Genomic DNA, 8461 nt, shown 5'->3' with positions numbered 1-8461 from the left:
TACCTATAACCATACAAACGAACAAGCAAGTACACTATGTCAGGCTTTCAGATTTGAAAAGTACAGGAGGACTACTAATGACTCCCTAGGACACCATAGGTGGTCTTTTCACGCTCCATAATCACACCTAGAGAGCATGATGGAGAGCTCCACTAAAAATCACACCTTAAGAGGCATGATGGAGAGCTCCACTAAAAATCACACCTTTAAAAGGGATGATGGAAAGCCCTTGAGGCTCTCCATCACTCCCTTGGTGTGTGATGATGGAATCATGACCAATCCTCAGTCTAGAGTGAAATCCAAAACGAAAATTGGGATGTCATGTCAATCTACTGATTATCATTCATCTTCACCTTCATTCATTCAATGGCTTCGTCAGGATTACATTCTTTTCATCCAACAACCCAACAATAGCCCACAGATTAATAAAAGAGTTGATCGGATGTAAAAATAAACTTGTTTTATTTATTCTGATTTCCATCCTTCTAGAGAGATCCTTCCATATACTTCCATAGAGATTCTAATCCATGTACCTGCATATTTCAGCACAAAATATCATCACAATCCATCAACAAACTAGCCAAATTACTTGTACGTAGTAGCCACGTATGTAGCCCCTCAAGCCCTACGACTGTTTCACGTCAGCAGAAAACCACTTCTCGCCACGTATAGTAGAAAACGAGCAGGTAACTTGTGGCTACCGTATAGGTACCTTGTATTTGGATGCTGTTGTTTAGTTGTAATTATATATATATATAAACCAGAGGGTAGAACCAGACCTGTACCTCTGCCATACGTTCAGTTACTTACACACAACAAATTGTTGTGTGTTGCTAACCTTTTTGTACCCCCTACATTGAGAACTCTATGGAGCGCTATTTCAACATAATAGACATCTTTTTGGTGCGCCGATTTCAAACCACTTTTATGAGGCGCGATGATGCGCGCACACATGGCACAATTTGTCGTGGCCGGTGGACGCAAGCGCGATCGCGGCCCCTTAAAAATGAAAGCCTGCTATGTGGTGTCCTCTTGCAACTATATGCACTGCAGAACTTCAATAATTGTGTCGTTTTGCATCAACATTTGATGCATTTCTGATTTGCCAGCATTTAGTACTGATTTAGGAATCAGAAGACCGTGCCCGGCGCCCAGGCATATAGCCACAGCGCACTTGGAAGTCTCATAAAAAAAATTAACATAAATTCAGAATAAGAGTTGTAATTTAACAAAAACTCTCTTATTCATATTGTTTGTGCACAGGGCGGGCTAGCTCTAGTACTATAGCCCCACACCAAATCCACTAAAATCGTCGATGGGGCATTGGTCAGGAGAATCTTGGACTATACTAATACTAGTAGTAGTAGTAGTAGTACTACTACTAAGAGGCTAAGGGCGGGCTAGTCGAGCCGATGCAGACCCCAGTAATGGTTAAACCGCACCCCTCAGATTAGGCAACGTCTGCAATTTGCGGACTAAGGCGGGCTAGTCGAGATTCCTCTGACCAATGCCCACACCGACGATTTGGTGGATTTGGTGTGGGTTAGTTCTATACTACTACTAGTAATAGTATAGGTGTGGGTTAGTACTATAGCCCGCGTTCAGTAACTGCCGCAGGCCGCCTGCGGCAGTTACCGATAATAATATTTAACTGTCGCCGTTCCACAGCACACGACCCTACGTATAATTTTATTAAACGCTTCAAGTGCCTGCGATTGGTCAGAGGAATCTCGGACTAAGCCAAGATAACTGTAACGGCGGCTTAGATACAATAATAGTAACCCAAACAAGAGCGATAGGTACAAAAGTCTCCCTATCCTTTTTGCGGTGAATGCCGAGTGAATCACTCGGCGTTTTGCTGCCGTGCGTTTTCAGAACATAGAACTTCCAAACTGGGTTTATTCTGCAACACGAACCTTTCTTCCGCTATTCGGGAACTTACTTATGTATTGCAATACTCTGTATTAAACTAATATAGCCTGTTACTAAAATTCGAAGTGACGAGCGGCGAATATACTGAGCGCCATTTCTGTTGACCTGTGACGTACGCATTTCCCAAATGCGCATAGCGATCGGCAAACTCAGCCCCTCGATTGGTCGGTGAATCCGCTCTTCAAACCGAAGTACGTCACAGCGTCAACAGAAATGGCGCTCAGTATATTCGCCGCTCGTCACTCTTCGAATTTTTGTAACAGGTTTAAGGTTATATTAGTTATAATACAGAGTATTGCAATACATAGTAAGTTCCGAATAGCGGAGAAAGGTTCGTGTTGAGAATAAACCCAGTTTGGAAGTTCTCAGTATCTGAAAACGCACAGCAAACCGGCCCGAGTGATTCACTCGGGCATTCCTCCCCAGAAAAGGATAGGGACTTTTTAACCCTATCCTCTTGGTTTGGGTTACATTATATGTATCTAGGGCACAGGGGCATGTAACTTACTCCGTGGCCCTAAATATGCTCTCTAATAACATGCAAGCTTTCAAATTAACCCGGGTAGAATTCGATCTCTTTGAAAAACGAACCCCTCCCCCAATATAGAGCTGGCTACGGGCCTGTACAGGGCGTAATATTTCATAGCTATAATGCTCAGGTCATACTTTGGTTATGGGTACGCAATATACAGGTAATTCGATAGACAATGGTTGTCTATTTTATGATGATATTATCAGGAGTAGATAATAGAAGATCGTCTTCTATTATCTACTCCTGATATTATCAGGAGTTAATGAGACATTAACTCCTGATATTACATAACACTAGGCCTACTTCCATGCCACAGCTGCATATGTTTTTCGTTTGCGAACATTGCTAGGGCGTCTCGATTGGTTCGACCTATTTTAATTACTAAGTGCGCATGCCATGCGGGTAGAAGAATGATGTATGATATATGAGTCCGTACACATATTCAACACCCACTCGTATAACTGAACTCAGTCATCACTCATAACTAAACGTCTCATGTAACTTGTAAAATTGTCTCCCGCCGCTCTTTCATGATCGTACCCTCGATCTGGTTGGTCTACTCATAGAAATAATATAGATATAGGTTATATCTATTATTATTTCTATGGGTCTACAGCAGGAATGAAAAAGTGCGTGCATGGTCTTTTATTGGAGAGGTTGGGCTGCGATCTGTTGTAATCGTTTCGAGATCGTTTGTGAATGATCGATCCGTGTCTATGCGCTTCCTTCTTCAGCACACTATTACATCTACTATTCACTATACCATACTATTCACTATGTACAATATTACTACTGTAAAGAGGCCCTATATAAACACACACGCGCACACATACACGCATGGACGCACGCACACACACGCACACATTATAGTGGTTTCTAAAATCATGTATATTATATCAGGGGTGAATAATAATAGATCTATCATTATTCGATCACTCCTGATAGTGTGCATGATTCGATGGTCGTTGGCGGATCGTAGAAAGCGATCCAAAGTCCTGCTGGTTTTCTAAGTACTAGACACCGAGAGGCTTAATTGCATATACTGACTCTCTACAGCAGAGACGCAGAAGCACATGTTTTCTTCATGAGTCACGAGTTCTTGGTTGCGTAGTGTAAAAAATCGTAGATTAATTGTAATCGCTACTCTCAGCAGTTGCAGTTGACTGTTGATTGTGATTGATAGATATTTCAACGTGTGACAGGTCTCACAGCTGACACAATAATCATGCGTGCCCGCTGCGTACGAGATCATTATGTGGTCATGTTTACGTTCCATTTCATGTTTAAAAAATAGTTTGTTGAGTTCAGGAAATGGTTATTGACGCATTACCTGAACACAGCGCAAGCATATGTTAATTGTATCATATCATATGTTATGTTATCCCTCGTAGGTACCTAGATGGCACATAAGGTAGTGACAAGAGATATCCAACGTCGTCTGTCCGCTGCTACTGGCCTCAGCGTGTCCCATATGACAGCTAGGTCACACATCCGCATCTCCTTCTCGATGGTCCCTCGATCTCCAGGAGACTTGTGTCTTCCCCTTCTTCTCCTCCCGTCTGGCGACACATCGTCTTCTTTTAATTATATATATATATATATATATATATATATATATATGTTGTATCAACTAGAGGTCAAAGGAGAATACAGACAAAAATATACACTACATATACTCCACACTACGTGTATACTACTTATTTTAGACAGCCGCACAACAATTAATTTACGGTGATTTTTCGGACACCGAATTGAACTGGAACGTTTAGCCGATATTATCGAACAAATTTCGTGCTTGATAGAATTTTACACGTCGATCTCTATGAGATATGTAAACTAGAAAATTGTAACATCTTTCAAGAGTGTTCTTATTTAGTACCATAAATACAATGCGGCGATAGGTAAAAGATATTAATGCATTATAGATTAGAACTTATAGCAGTCTTCATAGTTTAACTGGTATTACGCACCATTAACATTAAAATCCCATTTTATCAGCGCGCCCACTTCATGTACATGCGTGTCAATTTACATGTAATATAAACTAAGTTAATTGTGAACGTTTGCATATTTATGAAATAGTTTAAAGTAACTTGCATGTATTAATGGAATTTAATTTAAGTCATTATCCTCATAACCTATTCTATAAATATATAAACGTACGCAATTATAACTGCGTTTCAAACGTATAAATTGGCACATATGTACATAAATGCGTAAAGTGCGTTGCTGAAGCTTTCAGTGGGTAATTCGATTGCTCATGTTCCCTCGAGGGAAGCAAAAAGCCATATAGTTAGTCATCAATCAGGTCATATTTCCAGACACAACATCGCTATTTATAATCGTAGTTAATTAATCATAAACTATGCACACATGCGCAAATATCAAAACGGAAAGACAGGTACACGCGTACACCGTCATATCTCTATAAGTTTTTGTTTAATTTATTTTTTCGATATATTGATTCATTCCACTCCCTATGACCAGACCCTAGGCAGTCTGAAAGTACTATAAGTGAGTGGACTGAAACTAATACCGACAGGCGGCATGCGAGGACATATAAAATGTTCTTAATCACAGTACATCCTAAGACTAACAAGAGGCTTTCCGATTAGCTTATCGTGTCAACATGTGTCAACGTCATTCGTTATTCGCTTTATTTGCTTGCGTTAGTATGATAAGTTGCCCGGCTGAAGCCGTAGATTTATATGCGAATGGCCTGGTAAAATATCTTAATTGTCATATGACGTCTCCTGCGTGCTTAACAGCGCAAGTGCATGCGGGCACGTGCACGACGGCCTAGATGACACGTGCCCACATATATACATGTTTACAAGAGCTAGTAATACCGCTTATAGGTATTATTAGCTCTTGATGTTTATCAAATAAGAGGTACAAGTGAGGGCGAGCAAGGAAGAGAGAGGGGGAAGAGAAGGAGGAGGAGAAGAAAGAGGGAGGAAAAGAAAAAAAGGGGCGGAGGAGGAGGAGAATGGGGAAAAGTGGAGGAGGGAAGGACGACAACGGGGACGAGAGATAGAGACAGAAATAGAGATAGTAACAGAAAATCATCAAACTTGTACCCTCGTTATACACACACGAACGTACGCACGCCCATACACACAGATTAGGGGACGATAGAACAAGGAAAATGAAGTGAAAATGCCGAGCATTCGAATAAACGGAGGTGCAGTACCGAGTTACAGAATGTGCAGCATGCACACGAAAGAAAGTGACAAGGCGACCCGGAAAGGTGGCAGGCTGGCAGCTATAATCTACCCGCAAAGAATCTTATTGCTATAAGAATGAATAATCATTGAAAATTAGCCACTAAGAAACCCGTTAATCTAATAGGAAAATCAACAGTGCCTAATAAAACCACCCGCTTCGGTCAATTAGAAGAAGAGGCCCGGTTTCGTTCCATTCTTTCAGCTAAGGCCGTTGCCTTGTCTATACTGCGCCGCGATCGCTGTGCTGTCTGCGCCGACGCTAAGTGCCGAAGCAGCAGTGGTGACGTCACGGCCGTCATTGAAGAAAATCTGCCATAGCCAGTCTCGGCTTCGCCACACATAAGGGGCCGCAGCAGACGAGGACAGCCGAGAAAGGTATACTGCTGCTGCGACTCAGTCTATTTCTCCTCGTATCTGTTTCCTGCAAGGCAGCTCCCCCTCCCTCCCTCTCCTCCGCCTCCTCCGCTTCCTCCTCATTCTTCTTGATTCTCTTACCTTCTCCTATCCTATCCTACATATCCGAACTCGGCTCTCCTTTCACCAACTTATACCATATCGCCTCCTATCAACATTTGTCCCTTCTCCCTTACTCTCTTTATTTCTCTCTCTCTCTCTCTCTCTCTCTCTCTCTCTCTCTCTCTCTCTCTCTCTATCGCGCGCGCGCACTCTCTCATTTGCAACTTCCCTCCTCTCCCTTTTCACCTTTCTTCTTTCTCATGCGTACAATCCCATCACCTTTCGATCCTTACTTTTCTCTATACTGTGTTACTGTTGTTTAGGCTAAATTATAGGGGTAAATAGTACCATGAACATACCTATAACCTATACAACGAACAAGCAAGTACACTATGTGGTGTCCTCCTGCAACTATATGCACTGCAGAACTTCAATAATTGTGTCGTTTTTCTGATTTGATTGCATTTTGATGGTGTGATCAACAGTGGTTATATGGTCAACAGGTAAGCAGTCTTCTGTGATTCCAACGATAGTTGGGAAGTTTTGTCACCTGCAGAAACACAGGTGGAGCTGATTTAAACCGGCGAGTTGGATAAAGATCAGCAGCGAGTTAGACACCATGTAGTTGATATATATCAGGAGTGAAAAATGACAGAACTGTCATTATTCACCCCTTATATATTCGCAGTGGCTGGAGGTACGGCAGCCGTCGTTCGTTGAAGCCCCTTTTTGGCGTTAGGGTTAGGGTTAGGGTTAGGGTTAGGGTTAGGGTTAGGGTTAGGGTTAGGGTTAGGGTTAGGGTTAAGGTTAGGGTTCTAGCTCACCTAAACTCTCAAATCGTGAATTTATTTCCCAAGGCGTTATTTCGAAATCTGGCGCCACCCGCCGCCATCTTTGTCTCGTTAAATATGAAAGCGAATAGACTGCCGTACCTACAGCCTCGAGACATTAAGATATGGCTGCCGTACCTGTAGCCTCAGCCTTATATATTTGTATCTGTGTTTGTGCGTGCATGTGCATGCGTGTGTGTGCGCGTGTGTGCGTGCGTGCGTGCTTGTGTCTGTGTGTGTAGTATGGGCGGGGGCAGACTTGATCCTGCTGCCAGTAATGTTGTAGTAGCAGTAGCAGCAGTAGTAGTGTGTAGGTAGGGATAGTATAGTGTGATGACGCCACACGAGCGAATTAGAGCAAAACGCCACCAGTTGAATTAATTCAGAGTAATTAGTTAATTGATTTTGAATGGCTCGCGCCATTGAATTCCTGTAAGAAGGTCGACCTTGGGCTCAAATGACCGGCTTCAAATGAAAAGAATGAAAGGTGAGTGTTAATGTCTGCCTCTTTGATTTGAAATAACGTTTGTTGTTAGTTACAATTTACATCAAAAATTGCATCTTTTTGTAAAATAATTGCTCATTTCAGGCTGTTAGAGACAAAGTTATTTCACTAGAATCGAGAAACTATTAGTTATTTACGATGTTTTCATGTACTTTGTGTTGTCAACCATTGTTGACCGAGTGAGTACACTGAAACGGGAAAGAAAATAGATGCGAGGCATGCACTATAGTGGCTTATTATATATATATATATATATCATATATCAGAAGTAGATAATAGGGAATAATAATAGTAATAATAGTAATAATAGGGTAATAATTCCCTATTATCTACTTCTGATATAAATATATATATATATATATATACATATAATATACATGCGCGACTTAGCATTATAAAGCATCACTGCGGGCCTACCTCAGCGCTGGCACGCTACGAGCACGAGTAGCTAGTTCCTGTGCAGCAGGTATACGGGCGTGTCTATGCTATCCCAGCGTTAGTAACCTCCATCCCAGTTGCAAGCATCGGTCGGGTAGGCGGACGTGCGTCTGTGTGATGTGTGTAGCATACGTCAGTATCGGTTTATAGTACGGCAGATAACGAGAGCCGTACAGTCGGCGATACAGGCGCGCCTATAGCTAGCTACTCGCTTACACTACTCCACGACGCGTCTGATGGAGTGTGAGTAGTTCATTAGCAAGCGATCAGGGAACAGCTGCGGCGGACAGTGCCCTCAGAAGCTGCTTTCCCGACAGCCAGGAGAGTATGCCCCTCGGTGACTCGGCATACGCAAAGGAGCGGACGCACACAATCGAGAGTCAGAGAGAGAGAGAGAAGAAGAGAGAGAGAGAGAGAGAGGACAACGAGAAAAGAAAAGAGAGACAAATCAGCAGTACAGCACGCAGCACACACACAGCGCACGACGCCAACGCAACGCGCACGACACACAACCCGCCAGCGCAGCACACAGCACACACAC

Source organism: Priapulus caudatus, unplaced genomic scaffold, assembly GCF_000485595.1.
Source record: "Priapulus caudatus unplaced genomic scaffold, Priapulus_caudatus-5.0.1 Scaffold235, whole genome shotgun sequence".
NCBI classification, from domain to species: domain Eukaryota; kingdom Metazoa; phylum Priapulida; class Priapulimorpha; order Priapulimorphida; family Priapulidae; genus Priapulus; species Priapulus caudatus.
The sequence above is the reverse complement of the archived record's forward strand: the minus strand, read 5'-3'. Positions refer to the sequence as shown.